Raw genomic sequence first — 20,849 nt, 5'->3', positions numbered from 1 at the left:
CTCTTTTACTCCTTTCTTCTTTACTCATGGTTCATCTGGAGATGCAAAGTCTGTGACAAAGAGCAGGTAAGGAGACAAAATGAGCAGTGACAAGGCAGGAGAATATAGACAAAGAAGCAGATATGCTGAAACATTGCAGAAAATGAGCACCTACTTCGCAGAGACTTCATGCAGCTACTAGAGCTACTATTATTAATGTGTAAAGAGGATGTAGAAATATCTTCTCACATCTTTAAGAGCATAGGGCATATACTCTTTAATTACCAGAAGTACTACTGCTAAGTGAGGGAACTCTATAAGACATATTTTTCTCTTTCCATGTAATGTTGTGGAGGGGCTTTTTTTAACCTGTGTAATAGTGCATATCAAATAGTGAACCAAAAATGAATGAGACAATAGTTTATTTCAAAAAATAAAGACAAACACTACCAACAGCCTTTGCCCTTCAAAGCACTTAGAGTTTCATTAGTGAAAATATATGTTCATTAGTAGATGTGTACTAAAAACTGTCTTAAGTCTGCTGTGAGGTTGGAGAGGAATGGCTTTGCTGTCCACAACTAATTCCTTGATCTGATTCTTCTATTCACTGTTTAATGTCATGGTTATTTGAATTTTATTTCAATAGCAGCACATTAATTTTCTTTTATGTTTCTTTTAATGATTATGTTTTGCAGGTTGGAGAATATACAGCGATAATGGTCTCTACTTTTAGGGTCTGGGGTTTTTTTCCTAAACAGGAGCCATCTGATATCCTCTCTTTCCTCCAACCAGGTTGATTTGTCATAGTCTGTAATGACAGAAATCCAGCATCTTTGGCCGTACATGGGGCCTGAGATACAGTCCACTGAAGCTGATAAAATATAACTGGCTAGAGTGATCTTCAGGACCGCTGAACTGAACACGGCAGAGACTCACCATGACTGAAGTTTCCAAGTCCCACTGTAAGGTAAACCACTGTACAAGAGGTAAAGCATGTGCTTGTGTATTTAGTGGTGTTCTGTGAATGATATGCCATTACTTTCAATGCAAAAATGCTCCTTTTAATGTCTGAGAATTCCTTCCCTTCTCTTTCCTTTTTTTTTGACAAGTAGCCCTGACCTATGAGAAGAGTCTCACTGGATAACCTCATTAAGTAGTTTCAGTAGTGAAAAAAATTCACATAAAACCATTCTTATCCTACTGAGGTGTGGTGGGTGACCCTGGCTGGACACCAGGTGCCCACCAAAGCTGCTCTGTCACTCCCCTCCTCAGCTGGACAGGGGAGAGAAAATATAACGAAAGGCTCGTGGATCGAGCTAAGGATAGGGAGAGATCATTCACCAGTTACCATCATGGGCAAAACAGGCTCGACTTGGGGAAATTAGTTTAATTTATTACCAATCAAAATCAGAGTAGGATAATGAGAAAATAAAAACTAAATCTTAAAACACCTTGCCCCCACCCCTCCCTTCTTCCCAGGCTTAACTTCACCTCTGAATTCTCTACCTCCTCTTCCCCAGCGGCGCAGGGGGACGGGGAATGGGGGTTGCGGTCAGTTCATCACACGTTGTCTCTGCCGCTCCTTCCTCCTCAGGGGTGGGTTCCCTCCCTTGGGAGACAGTCCTCCACGAGCTTCTCCAACACGAGTCCTTCCCACGGGCCGCAGTTCTTCATGAACTGCTCCAGCGTGGGTCCCTTCCATGGGGTGCAGTCCTTCAGGGACAGACTGCTCCAGCGTGGGTCCCCCATAGGGTCCGCAAGTCCTGCCGGCAAACCTGCTCCAGCGTGGGCTCCTCTCTCCATGGGTCCACAGGTCTTGCCAGGAGCCTTCTCCAGCGTGGGCTTCCCATGGGGTCACAACCTCTGTCAGATGCATCCACCTCCACAGGCTGCAGGTGGATATCTGCCCCACTGTTAACCTCCATGGGCTGCAGGGACAGCCTGCCTCACCATGGTCTTCACCAGGGGCTGCAGGGGAATCTCTGCTCCGGCACCTGGAGCACCTCCTCCCCCTCCTTCTTCACTGACCTTGGTGTCTGCAGGGTTGTTTCACATATTCTCACTCCTCTCTCCGGCTGCAGTTGCGTGGGTTTTTCTCCCCCTTCTTAAGTGTGTTATCCCAGAGGTGCTACCACTGTCGCTGATGGGCTCGGCCTTGGCCAGCAGCAGATCTGTCTTGGAACCAGCTGGCATTGGCTCTATCGGACATAGGGGGAGCTTCTAGCAGCTTCTTACAAAAGCCACCTCTGTAGCCCCCCCACTACCAAAACCTTGCCACACAGACCCAATACATGAGGTCATGAGAGAAAATCCACTGTAATGGGAATAGGTAGAATTTGTTTATTAAAACCCTTCAAGAGCACCATATAATTATAAGTAAAGCATTAGTTAAGTAGTAGAAATGTGGATACAAGTTCCAGGGGGAAAAAGAACCCACACCGCAAAAACCTAACCTTTTAACTATTTCTGTGAATTCCAACTAGAGGAAAACAAATTATGTTTGCTGTTATAGATAATATCAAAAGCAGCATGCTTGGTAGAATGAGAAATGTTTGTTTAGACTCCAATTTATGGTTGTTTGTTTTGTTATTTTACCCCCAGGAAGGAGCTTAAATGTTTAATTTAGCAGCTTTTCTAATATTACACAAAGCACACAGTAAAGCATAAGGCAACTTTGCCTGGTTTATACTGGCATTTTTAATTAAATGTTTTTTCTTTTCATTGCAAACTGAAATTTAAAACCAAAAATCATCAGCAGGAGATTTTAACTGTACAACATTCCTTTTGAGTTGGAGACAAAAGCTCTCATTGGTTTCACTGGAGGAGGATCATGTCTTTCTTTTTTATCTAAAGTCTGTTTTAATTTGTTGAGTTTTTCTACCTGAGTTTGTGGTCTAGTCGCTTAGCTAAGCCTCCCCAATTACTAACGAATCATCTTCACAAAATTGTTGTCAGGGAGAAGACGACTTATTTGCGCTTTATAGGTTAGAACAAGGCACATCAGAAACAGTAAATATCTTTGTGGATCTGGTGCTGTGTTCAGCGTTGCATGAATGACACCTCCTGTACTCTAGCCAAATGCCCTTGCCACAGAACACTGTTGTTCTGTCTTGATGTGCTATCAGGACATCTATTAGTGCTCTAACAAAAGGAATACAATTCAATAAAAATTTAAATTCAATGGATCAAATTAGTTTTGGACTGGCTTTGTATTGTGGTGTATTTTGCAAACTGGAATGGAGTCTGCTTACAGGGCTCAGCTTCAGCAAATCATCTCTAATGGCAGGATTGTGACCTGCTTTTCCCATCACAGAGTGTGGACCAAGGAGGCCTTGGCGTAACCTTTTTGTTATCCCTTTCACTCTCTATCTTGGTTTGCACAAGCCAAACCACACTTCCAGCAAATAGAAGAATATGACATTAGCTGAGTATCTTCATATAATATTTTTATGGGCACCCAAGGGTCCCTGAAAATGCTTTTTTTACAGAAGATGAACTTGAAAATGTAGCTGCAGAGTGGGAGCACGGCTAGGACTTCTATCACACCTGTACACACAGGCATTTCCGCATGCCTGCAGTCATTACATCTACTTTACTTACACTTGATTGCATATGAAGTGCACATTCAGTAAAAAGCTTACTAGATTGAATTTTGAAGCTGGCTTGAAGCTACTTGTCATATCCATTGTTTGGTCAAACCAGAATATACAATGTATAGAATATAGACACCATAGAATGAAAATCTTGCTCTTTGTTTAACTTGGAACTCCTAAGTATATGCCTGCTTTATTAAAAACATAGCTGTAAAAATTCAAACTAGGTGAAATAATTCAGGCAAACAAAGCCCAAATCAGAGACAATAATTTAGAAGCAATATACTTTTTCATGAGTATTCTAGGAGCTGAAACAGGAAATACTGACCCATTCCCCAGAAACATGAGCCTAATTCTTACCACATTCCGAACCTAATTGTGCGTACTCACCAGTTCAGCTGAGTTGCATATAGGCAGCTAAATGTCTAGGCACTGCTTCGGGTTTATATTGTTTTATTCAATCCGATATGAGCTGAGACCTGATTTGTTTGAGACTGGATTTCTACTGAATGTGAACCTTGCCCTGCAGATTTTGTAATTCCTGGATTTTCAAAAGGCTTCCTCCTGGTCATGAACTCTGTAGTTCTACCACCCATTAATGTAAAATGTTTGCATCAGTATTTCTAGATGAATGATTCACTTGTTAAAAAGTAATAGCAAAAAAAAAAAAAAAAAGCTTAAGAGTTTTCAGCAGAAAAGCAATAACCTGGATCCCTCTAGAGGCCATTTGTGTAATATTTTCTAGGGAAAAAGAATTGAACTTGTCTCCCAATTCTGTCTACAAATAAAGGAAGCTTATCTATCTCATGTTGTTGCTTATTATCTTGCCAGCATGCTTCTGTTGAATGGTGATAGCTGCATAATTATTGTACTTTCTCTCCCTTAAACCAGTTCATGCTCAGAACGAATAATGCAGCAGGAGTTTCTGTATGCATTAATTCAGAGTCTTAAATTAATTCCTATATGCATGTTTCCTTGAAGATTTTTTTTAGAAAGTGAGTGTTTTATGTCAGACGCTAATCAAGGCACCAGAAAGATAGGTTTCCATTTGTAGTAATATTGCCAAGGAGCTGATTAAACAGGCCAGACAAAAGGGATACTATTACTTTCCCATCTGTGTGCATTTTAAACAAATGCCTGTGTGGGCCTGCTTCTGATCTCAAGTATAGTGACATTACTCCTAAGTATGTGTGAAAAGTCAAAACTTAAATACCTGTAAAAGACAAGACAGGCCATCACGATGGTGGAAAACTGCACGCAATTAGCCAAAGTATGAGTGGTTTGATGGGAAAGGAACAGTGCTCAACACAGCAAGGGAAAGAACAGAGCTTTCTAAACTCTTCACATTGCTTCTGGGATAAAAACAATCAAAGCCCAAATTTAAGAGAGCACTTAAGTTATTATTAAATTCATGCCTGTTGAACACTGTCTACGATAAATTTTCCACATTAAATGCTTCCCGGGCCTGAGAGCACTGCTATTCCAATGGCTCGTTCAGGACAATCTGCTTATTGGGGTGTATGCATTGACGTAAAGGATAGAGAGAACGCCAGTTTATCAGCAGTCCCTGTGACACAGCAGACTGTGAATACACTGTTTGAAGTACTTGCAATGGGTCACAATCCGTCCTTCATTGATCGATTGAAAAACGTTGCCACAAAAAAGCCAAATCAATTTAGACAGCTAATTGAAAAAATTAGAATGTTTTCATAGTGATCTTGGTAAAATTCATTGAATTAACTTTGCTGCCAGTTTATTTATGCACTTTTAGTTGGTGTATGTAAATTTATGTAATTTGAGTTGGTGGTATGTAAATAGTTTATGATTAATGCCCTTTAAAATATTTCTGGTTCATCGCTGGTCCTTGTTCTGTTTCTCTTGAACATTTATCATTCTTATCTCCTTCCTAGCAAAGTGTTATAGTCCTCTACCACTGTGTTATTCCACAGGATCATCACAGGTATTTGAAAATCAATTTTAATTCTTTAATGAAATGAATGTGAAGAGTGGTATACTTTTATACTTACTTCTGGCATAGAGCAAAATAGTTTTTGATCATTCATTACATGCAAAATATCCTGTTGTACACCATGAAATGTAATTTCATCCACATGAGTGAACACTGATGAGGTGCTTTCAAAGAAGTGTTGGGTAAAATTACTGGCCATATTCAACTTTGCTGTAAAGGTGAAAAGAATAATGTTATAATGAAAGACAAAGATGTGGGAGAATACTCATAAAGGCAATTTACAAAACAATTTATGAAGAGCAGCATATTTTTATGCAGCATTATGCTGTCTTGGAAAAAATCTGTAACTTGCATATATCGTGTACTACAATATGCCAAAATATAGGCAGATTATGCATAATCTGGATTAATTTTCTGACCACAAAGTGTCAGTATACCAGACTATAATAATCTGGGGTTCACAGAAAGTACTGGTAGTATCAAATCCGCACCTTCACTTTCTTATTGGAGCTGAGCCAAGAACTACTGATGGCAGGGGAAAGACTCCAGAGGGGTTTGTTTCATTTTTCACTCTGCTTCACCACTTTGCCTAAGTGCCACTTTACATTTTGTCCATGTACTTGTTCATGGTAGAAGTTTCATTTCAAACCAGGAACTATATTTGAAAGGATGTGAGCTGTCACCGGGTACTTTTAAGCAATGTAATTCTTTTACTCTGGGTTGATCGACTGGGTAATTGATTTATCGCTGCTTACTTTTGGCTCAGTAATTAAGTGGGAAGCAATAACTCGGGGGCTGCATCTGCCAGTAAGGGGAGCTCTTTGCTAGTCTAGGGAGGTGTGTCCTCCCCAGGAGCCTTTTGTTTTTTTCACCAGACTGAAACTACTGGAGAGTTGATATTCAGTTTTTCTTTGGCCCTTTTGCAACTTCCACATTATGTTCCAGTCTGTTGGTTTATAAAATAAGAGGATGATGGTTAAAATCAAGCAAATTATAAATTCTTTTATTTCCATGGAGATTTTATTGCTTTTCTCTTTGACAGCCAGTTGTTGTATTCATTCCCTTTGTCCCTTAAAACAAAGAGGAGATTTTAACATTTTATTTTTATTCCATGTTTTTGTAAGAAATATATCCTGGTATTTTTAGTAAAGATGGTGCAGTTTGCCATACCAGGGATATAGGGAGCGGAGGGGATGTTCTTCCTATACTTTTCACGCTATGGGCTCATTGCCCTCTTATGAACATTTATAGTAATGGTTCCTTAGAGCAGAATGTCAACCCAGTTGTACCATGATCTACTTTGTGGTTTTAGGAATGGTTTAAAGTGTAGGAAAGTGAAGGATCTGCTTTCATGAGACCTGCTCTTCCAAGAATCAACTTTATTTTAAATTCTCCTTCTTTTCTACTCCCAGCTGTCTCAGTTATGAAGGATTTTTAATGAAAACATATTACTTTCCGGCCACATAAAAAGAAGCATGGAGAAAATTGTATTCAATCAAGATGAGATGTCAGAATTAGTTTTCTCACTTAGATTCTCAAATGAATCCTCAATGAAATCCAGATTGAACATATCATTTGCTTGCTATTGCTAGACGTATGCTTCTTTATGTACTTTATTAATGTTGGAGCCTCATTTATTTATGCTGGTATGTGGTTTACTTGGTAGGTTACTCCATGTATACTGGCAATGTTTTATCCTAATTATTGTATATATACATTGGCTAATGCTAAGTCAGCCAGCTCTCTGAAGGTAGCTTATTTTGTGCATAATGTGCGCTCTGTAATGCTTGTGTTTGCTCCCTCAGAGCTCACCAGTGTTCTTACTCCCCCATGGCCAAAATGGGTATTGCTATCCTATTCCTGAAAGAAGAACAAGACTATTTTGGCAGGAAAAAGATGTTATTTTAGGTGTGTAGTTATGACTTAATAAGACAGAAAAAGGAAGATGCATCCTCTCCTTGCACGTCCTTGTGAGCTTGGCTCTTTCCTCCAGTTGTGTTGAGGAGGAGTTAAGCAGGGAGAATTCACCATGCCTTGGAGATGACTTCTGCTAACTCCATGGCTTCGAACTGAAGCTGGAGGGAAAGGGAGATTGGATTTCTGAAAAGGTTTCAAACAGTTACCCCCTCTTTCACAGTGCTTCTGAGGAATATCAATCAGTAAATTAACAACATTATTCATGTTAGTAACAAAAAAGTCCAAGGAAGTAGAGCATACATCCCTGGTCTATAGGTGGAGGCACAGACTGTGAGTCTGATTAAGTGAATTGCCACATGGTGAAGTTGGAAATTGTATCCAACTCTCTCGTGCCCAAATCCTACTCCGCAAGACCTCTCACTTTTGCTCCTTTTGAAATTATTGATGTTATGAGCCATCCTCAGCTTTCCTCTTCTTTCATTGCCAGGACAGTGTTCCCTGGAAATGCTTTGTAATCTTGCATGCTTGGCCAGGTCTTTAGAGCCCTGGGAGACAGATTCAAGGAGAGCTTTGAAGATCTGCTTAGACTAAAATCTCAAACTCTTTAAATAAGGGAAACTCAAAACAGCAAAGAGGAAATGGAAATAAAATGGGCTTGTAAACTGGTGGCATATGGCTATGACAGTCTTTGCAAGCTGCTTGTTGCTTCTAAGATTAGTTTTTGACTCTCCACAACTTTCTGAGCTGCAACAAAGTGCACGGATTCCAGATTCTAGCTTTGCATCCCCTGTCCCTGAATGCTCTTGAAGCTTCTTCCCCTGAGTTTGCTCAGCAGCTTTTGAGAAAAGATGCTGCCTCCTCTCTTCCTTCCTGACCCACTGATTTCTGAAAGGAATGCAGCATGTAATGAAGAATGCAAAAATTAAATAGCCATAATTGTCCCCTTGTAGCGGCCATTTCTCAAGTGGGAAGGCAGAGAGGATCCCTGCATCTAAAGAAAAAAATGCTCCCTGAACAAACAATGAGGAGAGCTCTCTATAGCTATAGGGAAATTATGAAATGAAGAGGAAACAGTCTTCACAAGACAAGAGTGGCTCATGCCAGCTTTCCACGGTGCTTTCACTCCCTGTAACCTATTGTGGTTCCCAGCCTCTGCAGAAAGCAAAGCTCACCTGTGCTTTCCCTGAGGTCTTCAAGGGACTGATTGTTTTTCAAAGTACAAAGACATACTTCATTTAGCTTTTAGGGGATTTCAATGCTGCTGTGAAGTCACTCATATATTCAGAAAAGTACATCTGTATATCTCTGCAGGATCACATTGCTTTATTACTGGTACAGCACAGTGAGACTGCATTTCAGATCACTCCCAGGCAAATCTGGCTTTTGTTCCACATAAAAGTAAGGTCTCCCATAAACCATAGCTCAGTTTAGAAACATACTCAGGGACTGTTGCCTCTTACAAAGCAAGGAGGGCAGCGAATAGTTTCACTCAATCAAAACAAAAGCCAGCAAACAAACAAAAAACCCCTTCCCTGAAAGCCCACCGTAACAGTGCAATAAGCCTCAAGGCTTCAGTAACTTATAGTCCTCTCAATTGTGTGTGACTTTGTTAGAGGATTCATTAGTTAATGCTAATGAGTGCTTGCCTACACACTCTCATCTTCATAACTAACACACCAGCACTTGTCTCAGAGCATTACAGAGACATTACATCAGCCTACATAGCTAACTGTGATTTATTAGACTGCAAAACAAAAGCAATGTAAAAATTAGTTAGAATGGATACTGGGAGGAGAAAAAATGTCAGAATCTGATCTCACATAGTTCCCTAAGAGAGGATGCAGCCATTCCATTCACATCAAGGTCCCTGCATATTCTTTGCTTTATCTTTATATTCAGAAATACCATCTAAAGCAGGCTGGATTTTATGACTGTATGTTAAAATTCTCTGATAATTTACATGAACACTGAAGGAGGTGTCAAAACTCAAGGTAAGGACAACCTGACAAACTGCATACCCCCGTAAGTCCAAATTTGGAGAAGAGTAACATTAACTTCAATGGAACAGTGCAGGGACTGCAACCTGAAGAAGTGCTTAAATGCTCTGATGGATCGTTGCCTCCTTCTGCCCTGTTTTACACCAGACTAGTACAGTCGAATTGAACAGGAAAGAGAGGGTAATGTAGCCATAGTTCATAGGCAGCCAGTGCACATATAACTTTCTAAGACAAGCTCCCCTTTGACTTGAGTCAGTGTTGGCCGCTTAAATTAAGTAGAGGGATTATTTTGTAGCTTTATGTCCCTGTGCTGCAATCAGACCTGGAAAGACTCTCTCAAACACTGGAGCCATTTTGAGTCACTGTCACTACAGTCTCTGGATGTGCTGCAATTGCTATCAGATAGAGAAAAATTCATTCCCAAGTATGGCTTCTTTGTACCATATGAATCGCAGAAGTAAATGTAATTGGAGTTAACTTTGCTTGCCTTTTCAATAATTTTCATGTAGGGCCTTTGGGCAAGGGTTTATTAATGAAACTTTTGTGAAAATAAAAAAGGAAACCCAAGAAAATAACAGGTCATCTGAAAGTTAAATCACAAAGGAAAATGTAAAAGAGTTGAAGAGTTCCTATAAGCTTTCCAAGAATATAGTGGAGTTATAAAGGGGAGGACTGGACTGACCTCAAATACAGTCAGGTAAAACTGTGCATGAAGAGATATGATATTTCCGACTTCAAAAAACTGAGCATGCACGTTTGGAGAGTTCTGCTGTTTCTTTAAACAGTTATGAAAAAAACACATTTATAAATAGGCAGTGTGAGATCCACTGATAACAAAAGCAATTTTGTATCTGTTGTAGAGATAGGACCAAGCCTGGCATTTAAATGAATGCCCACAGCGGTAGATTGAGGGGAGTAGGTAGATAGCTATATCCATTGCCAGCTGTCTTCCTTCTGTCCTGTCTTTTAAAGCAATCAGAGTTGGAAAAAAAGAGGAGAGATTTTTTTCTTTTGGAAGAGAGAGCACTAACAAATGAGCTCTTTTTGCCTTGTTAAAATTAGGGATGCCAGATCTTCGTTTATATTATCACCCTCCAATTTTATGTCCAGCTCTAGCACAATACTTGGAGAATAGTTGGAATAAGTAGTGTAAAACTTCAAGTGAAAGAAAAGGTTATTCTGTAGAAATAAATATCAAAAATAGGTCAGTAGCCTGTACCATGAAGCCTCCTTTATGCTGTTCTGGTAGTGGTAAAGGTTCTGAAAGACCCAGAAAGAGTCCCAAAGGTTACCCCTTTGGAAAAGAAGACACCATCACTTGATCAGCATTGCTCCACACATAACGTAGAAAGCAGGGGTGAGGTTTAGCAGCACTGAATTCCTTCAAAAAATAATGGAGTAGGGAAAGAAGAGGAGAAGAGTGGCAGCCTTCACACCGTTCAGGGCCATCGGGGCCATCAGAGGACGGCTGTGGCACAAGGCTGCCTGTGCACCCCTGCACAGGCAGCTCTGCTCCGGCTGCCTCCCCTGCCGCGGCTGTGGGAGCTACAGTCCTGCAGGGTTTGTGAACCACCCTGCCAGCGAGTACTTTGCTGCTGGCAGAGAAATTTCCTTTGGGACTTTTACATTTGTATTAAAGCTTTTTGCACCTTTCATCTCAGCTTGCAGAGCTGAAATGAATTCGTAGTTAAGATTCTAAACTACCTAAAACACCGGAAAAAATCCATTCTCTTAAGCAATTTTAGTGCATCTCTCTAGAGTGCTGATGTTGCCAGGGTGATCGTGTAGTAGAGTGGAGAGCAGGGGAACACTGGCTCTCTGTGTTTTGGGGCAGATGGCCTGCAAAATTGCTCTTACTGCATTTACCCTCTTCCAAAACAGATCTTGGTTTAGAGTTAGTGGGTCTTTGACTTTATCTAGCGTATGGGTCTGTGTCTTTCTTAACGTGAGCTTTAGAAATTTCAGTTGTTACAGACCTGAGGCTGCAAACCTGCTTAGATAGAAATCCATGCCTATTTTGCATTTTATTTCCCTCTGTACTGAATGGTAAATTTAAAGGGAATGTCTGAAGAGGTTTGGCTTCTGAGGAGAGGTGCTGCACAACTCCCGACTCCCAAGACTGAAACCTGGATTCATGGGCAGCAGCCAGTAATGTAAGGACACATTTTACATGGGCTGTGGTTGATCTCTAGTACACCTGCAGAGGCATAGGAAAACCAAGCTTTTTGTAGAAGCCCAGATCCACCGCACAACAGTTACCTCTCTGACTGGCATGTCATTTATCCAGAAATCCCATATACACTGCATGGGGAAGTGCCACTGAGTGAGATGGAAGGGCTAAAAACCCATTAGTCCCCTAGTAAATCTGCTCTGAAGACAGTAAGGGCTAATCAGATCTACTGAGCTCTGTACAATATTCCCCCGGGCAGACTAGGTTTACAGTGCCTCCAACAAGCGCAAATGCAGGTCATCACTGCTGCCTCAGGGTTTCACTGGGGCTCAGCTCTCGTCGCCCAGTTTACAGAGTGGTGGCACGTTTGAATTCTTGGTTTCAGTTACAGCCAGAGGTTTTTCATTTGGGATGTACTTATTTTCTTCTTGAAACTTTAACAACATTGAAATTGTAAGGGTTAATCACCCAAGTCGGATTTCTGCCTGCTCTGTTTTCATTCAACAATGACTAACGGATTTTGATGCTGTGAAACCTGAACTGTAATCTAAACAGAGTTCAGTTTCAAGCATCACAGTAAATATCTCTGTCCATCTGAGCTTAACCCATGATCCTTTCCCTCCTGACACTCCAGCGTCAAATCCATCCTCTCTCCCACATTCACCAGAAAGCCTTTGAATCACGTATCGCAAAGCACACCAGCATTGTACAGGGGTGTGAAACAAGTCACAGATGACAATGACTCGGCTAGAGACCTACTCACTTTTAAAAATTGAGAATAACTCTACTGGTGGCAAATGTACTGTGCTGAACGCAACTTTGGCCCTGGGCCTCATGGTGCAAGGCAAGAGTTTGGCCACTGCCACCAATAGGACCAGGGACCAATGATGTCTCTAGGGACCTCCCTGCTCACCCAGCCATGGAGCTCCCCTGGCACAGGCTCAGCCTGATGCTGCTGCTTTAAACGGTCCCCACCAAACAAGTTGGCCTCTGCTATGAGCAGGACCTGTCCTCTCGTTACAAGACACAAGAGAAAAATGCTGTGACTCACCCTGGGCTGGGGGTCCCGACCTGTCTTTGTATTGTCATTGCTGTTGCAAAAGCCAGCTCTTATTTGTACCACATAAGTTTTCAGACTACGTTAGCAGCTGTATGATGCCCTGCCACTCTCATTGCTGAGCAAAGGTTATGGCATCCAGTGGTAAATCAAGACGTGCATTACACTGGGAAACACATTGTTTTGCATAAACAACCTTCTTGAACCCTCCCAAGTCAGTCTCCAGCCTGTTTCTGGGACAGAGCCATGCCACGTTACTCCTCATGGCAAAACCACATAAATAATAAATAATGAAGGAAAACTGGGAACAGGCTCACATTGGATTCAGATTTCTGATTCTGAGGCCTTTATCCAGTCAGGGGGAAAATTGCTGTTCTTTTCTGAGCAGTGTGTAAAATAAATCTGAAAGTTTGTTTACAGATAAAGAAAATACACAAGAGTGCAATGGAATGAATGTAAAACTTCCCACACTTACTCTTTTTGCTTACTCAGAAAGAGTAAGTAGTCTGTCTGGTTTTGAAGTTCTTCCACCTTTACTTTGTTACTCAGCAATGACAATATTTTTTTCCTTGCTTTTTTTTGTTGTTTTAAGGTGAGGACTGTTCCATAGGTTTTATGCTCTGTGTCACTTAAAGGAAGATGGAAATTTATGTGGGATGCATTTTTTTTCTCACTATTTCTTTTTGGCTAATCTTTTTAATAAAATCTCTGTCCAAGAGCCAAATATAAATATGAAACACTTGCTTCAGTGTTGATGATTGAAACTGCTAAAGCAGTGGATGTCCCTATGACACATGCATATCATATGCCGGTTTCAATCTCTGAATACGCAGGGCTTTTTCTTTTTCCCTCCAAAAGGGTGTAGTTGGCCAATGGAAGAAATTTTGCCCTGCAGCTGCTATTGCTGCCAGTTTCTCATGCAGTAAAAGCATATGATTCCAGTGGTGCTGTAAACTTCATCACTTCTGAAAGCATTTCTGCACATGCTAGGCTGTAAAATGACACTTGCCAGGTGGTTTCTGTGCTCAAGTACATCTGCTCTGCCTGTTGTAACTTTTTCTAATTGTCAGTGCTGTTGGTCCTGGGCCTGAGTCTCCCTCTTACTTTCACCATTGATGTGTGGTAGTATCTCCTCACAAGTAAAATTAATTATGCCCCTGCCATGGAAGTACTAACACAGAAGTAGTCTCTGCACAATTAAGGTGACTGTGGTGGCAGCCCAGAAGCCTAAAGTTTCTGCTCTGAAATGACACCTAGTCACAGGGCCCTGGGTGAGGAAGAGAGGAATTTCACACTGTTTTCTATTGCCTGTGATTTCAGGTAAGAAAATCTTACATTGTCAGACACACTATCTCTTATTTATTGGATGATTCTCTTCGGTTTATGTAAACAAAACATCTTACTGCATAAAAATTGCTGGAAAACCATTAAATGGAAGTTAATTCGTTTGCAGGCATATTTAGGCTTTTAAAAATTTCAAGGTAAGTTTGTTTAAAATGCAAAAATGTTTTAAACATGCTGTTTTAGAAGTAGCACAGGTCCTTGGAAATATTCTTTCACGGAATGTAGCCTTCTAAATGTTTAATTTACAACTGATAATAGGATTCAGGCTCTTCAGGCTGAGAGCTTTCAGAAGTTTATTCAGCTCGTTTATCTAGATAGAGCAGGGACACAGCATGTAATTGAATAAACAATGGTTTAATTAATTTTTCAATCTTGCAGTATAGTTAATTTGTGCATGTGAATGATAACCTCTTTGGCAGTTGCTGGTTTCAGATCATAAAGCAGTATTCCACTACAGGGGCAAAAAATGGCTTTTCAGTCCCCATCTGTCTTTTACTTCTGAAGAAAGTACTATAAATCTCGTATCTTTTTTATAAACAATACAGTAATATTATGATGCTTGTTTGAAGCTTGAAATGTTATGGTCTTAGATCCTCTGTTTAATAGTGGTTTGTCTTTCGCTTCAGCATGAGCTAGACCCTTTCCCGGGGAAAGGCAGCCTGGGCGTCCAGACCCAGTTTGCACAGCGCTTTCGTCAGCTCCCCAGCAGCACAGGCTTATTGGCAGACCCGTCCAGCTGCAGGGGCTGGTGCATGATTGCCTGGGCATGTGTGTAGACACTAACAGACACTAATTGGTTGGGTTGGCAGGGTCGGATGAAGCACCATAGAAACATGGCCAGCTTTGTTTGCTTTCTCCCTTCTGAACACATGGCTGGGAATGAGAGAGATGTCTGAGCATGCAGAATTTGGCCATTCCTACTTCTAATGTGTAGTTTCAAGCTTTGGGGTTGTGCTTTTGGCTTGGTTTTTTCCTTGTTTGTTTGGATTCTTTCTACTGAAGCAAACAGAGCATTTGTAAAGTGCAGATACATTTTGAAAAACCACAATAAAATGAAATGAAAGAAAATAACAATAATTACAAAGACTGAGTAAAGGCCAAAGATAGAGCTGGTCAAAGTCATCACCCGACCTCGCTCTGTAGTTTTCCCGTGGTGCGTCACATCTCCTCAAACTTACACTGGGCACTGCCAGTCCTGTTTGCTTGATTGCTTTTCTTCATGTCTCAGTCTCTTTTTAGAAGTCCCGAGCCCACAGCTGCATGAACAAATAATATACAGAGAAACTTTAAGACTTCATATAAAAAACAAGATTGGTTTTGGTGCTCCGTTAGGCTAAAGTAATCAGACTGAGAGCTTCAAACCTCCAGTTTTTCTCAGACTTGTCTTACAGTGCCATTTTTAGGATCCTGGTATTTTTACCATTTTTAACTTGTTCTTTGACAATGATTCCAGGAAAAAAGGCAAGCATGAAATTATTGAGAAGCTGCAGTTCCTGTGCCGTTGACGCAGGTGATGTGACTGGAGGATCATAGGAGTAATTTAGCAGCTAGTACAAAAAGATCTACTTGGGAATGTTCAGGCTTTGATGGGATTTTGGTTATGACTGAAGTGGCTTTTGGTTGCACAATAAGCTTGTGACCAGATAACATTACATTTACATTGTCCTTTACATTTTTCAGCTCTATTGATAAGGAAATACAATGAAGATCTAACTGCAAGGAGAATTTGGTTGAGTGTTTATTGAAATAAGAAAAGCATGAGCGAAGATTTTATCATTCTGATCAGACCAAGCACACGACAGAAAGTCATTGGTTATATAAATTACTTCACCTAGTAGCATCTGAAGATTATGTGGATTAAAAACAAGCAATTCAGGGTCTTTTGCGAGGAACTATAATGATACTGAGTGTAGAAACCCCTAAGCAAGTTTAAATCTCCAAGTAAAGGTGTTTTCTGGCCTGTACCATTCTGAACAATAATCAACGAATACAGCAACTAATGACCCTCTTAGTAAGATCTGCATAAGAGAAGAGTAATGGCGGAGACCTCTGACCTCCCTCCAGAGACAGAAAGCTTGGGAAAGAGCGAGCGTAAGGAGACATCCACAGATGAGCAACAGCAGCCAGAAGGTGGGAAAGAGAGGAAAATGTTGGCACAAAGCATAAAAGCCAAACTGAAGGCTCAGCAAGCAAGAGGTTAAAAGTGAAAACCAGACTCCCCACCTACCACATGGCTGATACAGAATGGGGAGGGGAAGCTACTGAAGTGTTGGCTGGCTCTCTGGTGGGAAGGCTGTGTCCTCTCCACCCTACGTTCCCTGGAAAAGCCTCTGGTGTTTGCTGTAGAGGGCTTTACTCATTTCTGGAATGTCCTTTGTGCTCATAGATTTGTCTCTGGCCTGAGGCAGTAAAAAGTTTCTTCTTAAAAAAAAAAATTAAAAAAAAAGACAAAACCAAGAAACAACAAAACCAACAACTAAAACCCACAATAATAGGATTTAGAAACAAAACCAAATAAGTTTATAGTAGCAGACTGGCTGTTAACATTTCCTGTACACAGATTGTTCTGGTTTATTTTTGGAATATGGCACTAAGCTCTAAATTTATTCATGAATGCTCTGAGAAATTTACTTTTCCTTTATTACAGGACACAAGATCCCACAACTCTCTGATCTTCTTTCCTTTCACTTTCTACCTTAGCTTGAAAGACTTTTTTCTCCTGGCTCCTCTGCTTTATATTCCTTGGCTCTTTACAGAAGTATAACTTCTGTGTGCCAAACTCTTTTCACGTAATTTAACTAAATCCATATGTCCAGTTCATACAATTGAACATGAATCTCTGGCAGATGCTCTCTCAAAATCTGGCTACCACTTCAGCATTTTTCATCCCATGCATTTTTTAAGGGATTTTTACACATGTAGCTTTAACTTTTGGCAATTGGAAATAAAAGCATGCTCTTTCCTGCTATAGATTTCAAACAATTTCTTAAAGACTTGGTTCCCAGTTTTTGCGTTCAAAGCACAGTGACTTGGAAATTAGCTGTTCTCTTTTCCTAGTCCTTCCTGTTTTCCAAATAGAAATAGCTAAAGATTTGAAGACTTTTTTTTAAAAGTATGGAAACTCCAGCATTTTGCCTAATGTTCCTCTGTCCTAATCCAATTTCTTTGAAGCACTGGTTGGATCAGCAGCTTGTACTTGGTTGCAGATGTTGTTCTGCCTCTTACTTGCTGAGCTACATGAGACTGCTGAAGACGTGGAAGCAGTGGGTTGCGTGTTGTGTTTGTCCATCACATTTCAAAGCAGCTCATCTTCTGGATCAAAATTAGCTCTGCCAGCTTTCTGCTTTTGGTTTAGACAGAAAAAAAGCACAACAGTATTCAAGCTTCTGCAACAGTCAAAGTCTATTCAGTTTCCTTATCTGAAGACTACCATTTTGGTTTATATGCCTGTGAAATGAAGCTATATTTTCAGGCATCCTTGTTCTGTGACCAAACTCTGTAAATGAAAAAGATCAAACACTAAAAGACGTGCGCACAATGTACTTCTGCTGCACTGAGCCTGAAAAAAAATCAAGCTGTAAAAACTGTCTGAGCTACCAAAAGGGGTTATGAGGAAGTATGAGTGCTTCCAAAGATATTTAGAGAGAATATGTGTTTATATAGTAAATTAATTTCAAACAAAAGCAATTTCTCTTGTCTGGAGGTTCACATGGTATGTAATGCAATTGAATTAGAAAAACAAGAACTTGAAAATTCTTACCTATTTAAAAGCTGCAGTAGGCACTTTCTATTTTAGGACAAGATTTCATTTCATCCTGTAAAATGCACTGGCAGGACAGTCATTTTCTCACCAGCAGGTAACAGCAGTTCCAAAAAATGTGCTTTCTCCAATGTAGCTGTAGGAACTGTTGTTACTTAGAAACTAGCATAGTCATTAATCAAAATAAAAAGAACAAACTGTTATATAAAGCAATAATTTTACCAGACAAGTACTTTGAGTCTGCCTAAAACAGATGATCAGAACATATTACCCAGTTCTTGGTTTATTGTCTCCATAAAAACTTGGAAGGATACATGTCCGGTCTAGTAAATTTTTTATTTTTTTTTCCAGGCACAAATATAATGTTCTTCTTCAAGTGATTTTTTTTCTTTTTTTAAATCCTTCTGGTTCTTGCAACAGTTTTACCTTATTGGTGTCTGACTTATTACTGCGACAGTTCAAACACACGCATTGTCCACTGTGATTGCATTGAAGATGCTGAAAAGGAGTGAATACTAATGGGAAGCTTCACTGGGTGTATTGTTATCAGTAGGTATGTTGCTGATAGTAACCATGGAAACATTTAGGATGATCTGAAGTAGTCCAAGGATAAGTAATAGGACGAAAGCAAGCAGAGGGAAATTTTTGCTGATTCTTAGGGAAAAATAAACTTCATGTTGCATCCTGTTAAATTACATAAAAGGTTAGTAGGGAACAGGTAGGTGCTTGGGGTCATTTTAAACTGGTTTGGGTTAAGAAATTTGAGGTTCTCTTGCAGGAAGCTGTTTTGGCAGGAGGAGGGACTCTTCTGATCCTAGATTCATCTCAACATTAATTGCAAATGTTATTTATTCCATAAGCCTTGCTGAGCACTGATAACTTTCTCAGTTTGAGTATCTAAGTGCCTGACATGTACCTTTTTAAATCAACACTGGAAATCCCTGTTCACTGGTGATAATATCATTCTTCTAGAAAATATTAATTGAACCAGGAGACATTTCAGAGACTAAGCCGCTATCATGCTGTCTTAGGAAGTATATAAATTAAACAGATTTTTCTTAATCAGAGGCCTGTAAGTGGAGCTCAAGCAGCCAATTTTCTCCTAACTTACAGTAAGTGAGGGAAAGGAAATAATTTAGTTAGAAACCCGAGTTTGAATAAGAAGTTATTTGGTTAGAAATAATTCAATAGTCATTCAACTATTTATTTTGGGTTTGTATTCCATTTCAGAGAGGCTGTAAAAAAAGGGACTACAAGAAATGAGTGAATGGAAAAATAAAGTGAAATTCAGATATGGTGTTGTAAAGTGAGTGTGAGTAAATACAAATACATTGAACGCTGGCAAAATGAGGTGAGACAAAATGTTAATATTGATATACTACATTTATCCTACATGGGCTACTTATTGGTTCCTGTAAGCAGCTGCTTCCATCCCTGTTATGCTCAATTTGATTTTGCTTAATCACCTTTGCTCTCTTGTTATCCCTTTTTTGTAGGGATACATTTTTAAATGATACGCTCATTTACTTGTGACTCCTGCTGTCCTAAATAGATGAGGATTTGCAAAACCATGTCTTTCCCTACTCCTTCATATTGTTACAGAGGAAGAAGTATTTTCTAATTTCAGTTTCAATTATTTTTAGGCTAAAGCAGTGACTGAACACAGATTACCTCCTCCTGGTCCTCCCACAGGCAGCATATTACTGGCAAAAAGAGGATACTCTAAATTTCTTTATTGTACAATGTCTGTTATAACAAAGGCATTATAATGAGTTTTTAAATATTAAAAATATAAGATTTTCATTGTATTGAATCTGCACAAAGAGAGCATTATAAAAAAAGGATTTATAAGGCTTTTTCCTCATTTGCTTGATAAAACCACCAGAAACCCCCCCCAAAAAAGTAAAGAGCATGTTTGATTCGGTATGCATACCAGGATGCTTGGTAAGCTGCCCATGTTGTAAAAGACTGATCCTTTCTGTGGCATTCTCATGAACGATACCCTGCATTGTACCCTGGTTAGAGAGAAATCTTTTTTGATGCTGTTTTGAAAAAGTGAGATGGTAGTGAAACAAGTAATTTCTTTGAAGAAGCTGGTAGAAATTTTTGACATTACCTCACTTTTATTATTGTAGAGCTTTCTTCTGATGAACCCATGCAAGTCACTTACACAGAAGTTTCCTTCTACGACTCCTTGAGGTTAGTTTATTTACTTTCATGTTAATAAAAAGCAGCAGAGAGAAATCGTAAGTGTGTAACTTTCCAATTCATACTTGCCTGGGTCATAAATAATGCTATATCGAGTTGTTACTTAAAGCAAGTACATTTTTATGTAATAAGATTAGACTTTGTTGAAATTGATGGGTATAAAAACTGCCTCCACCTCTCCCTCTTTGCTGTCGTCTTTGCTCAATGTTTGGAAACCAATGACCTATAAGAGTCTTTTGGAAATCCCAACGTGATATGTAGGAAGTGGCCAAGTGTCACTACTGGTCTCTGGCTTGTACAGCTTCTTAGATCCCACAGATGTGATTAGGCAGCTCTGAACCTGCTTTTACACAACACATCTTGTAAGGAAGCCAAATTGCCCTTTTCTAATGCCTTGAATTCATAAAAGACACAATTGGTAAAAGCCACCTTGAGTCTTCTTAATACTTATTCAGCCTTAGGCTGAACACAGCTCACCAAGGCTGAGCTCTCTGACTGTATCTAAAAATGCTACAATGAATAATTTGAAGTCTTTTCTGAATACTTTTAGATATTATTTTCTGGTATATTGAGAAACAATTTTTTATTTACTGTGATCAGTATAATCCAGATGTGAGTGCTCTTCTTTATATTTCCATGTACATGCTTTTAGCTTCAAATCTGCTCAAAAATAACATACTGTAGGATAATGTGGTGAATGAAAATCATTCTGCCTTTGAACTGTACTTGACCTATCAAAAACTCAGTGAAAAATCACTAGTAGCCTGAGCTCACAAAGATAACAGACTGAGGTTTTCAGTCCACTTGCACTCAGCAAGCTCTATAGTTTTCTCTGAGCTGTGACATTGACTTAAA

General features: G+C 39.8%; 1 long non-coding RNA gene across 2 annotated transcripts in view; it reads left to right on the top strand.

The window, feature by feature from the left end:
- The window catches only part of LOC142413052 (uncharacterized), a 41,126-nt gene that overhangs the window by 10,584 nt on the left and 9,693 nt on the right, over positions 1-20,849 (top strand). The window contains exons 2-4 of one of the 2 annotated variants that reach the window (XR_012776671.1): positions 772-946; positions 19,017-19,098; positions 19,922-19,985. This is a non-coding gene — a long non-coding RNA (uncharacterized LOC142413052). Of the gene's footprint in view, positions 1-771; positions 947-18,105; positions 18,340-19,016; positions 19,099-19,921; positions 19,986-20,849 lie in introns of those variants that run through there. The other variant, XR_012776672.1, reaches the window with a different exon arrangement.

This window comes from Mycteria americana, chromosome 7 (genome assembly GCF_035582795.1).
Source record: "Mycteria americana isolate JAX WOST 10 ecotype Jacksonville Zoo and Gardens chromosome 7, USCA_MyAme_1.0, whole genome shotgun sequence".
NCBI classification, from domain to species: domain Eukaryota; kingdom Metazoa; phylum Chordata; class Aves; order Ciconiiformes; family Ciconiidae; genus Mycteria; species Mycteria americana.
This window is presented reverse-complemented; position numbering and strand designations above follow the sequence as displayed.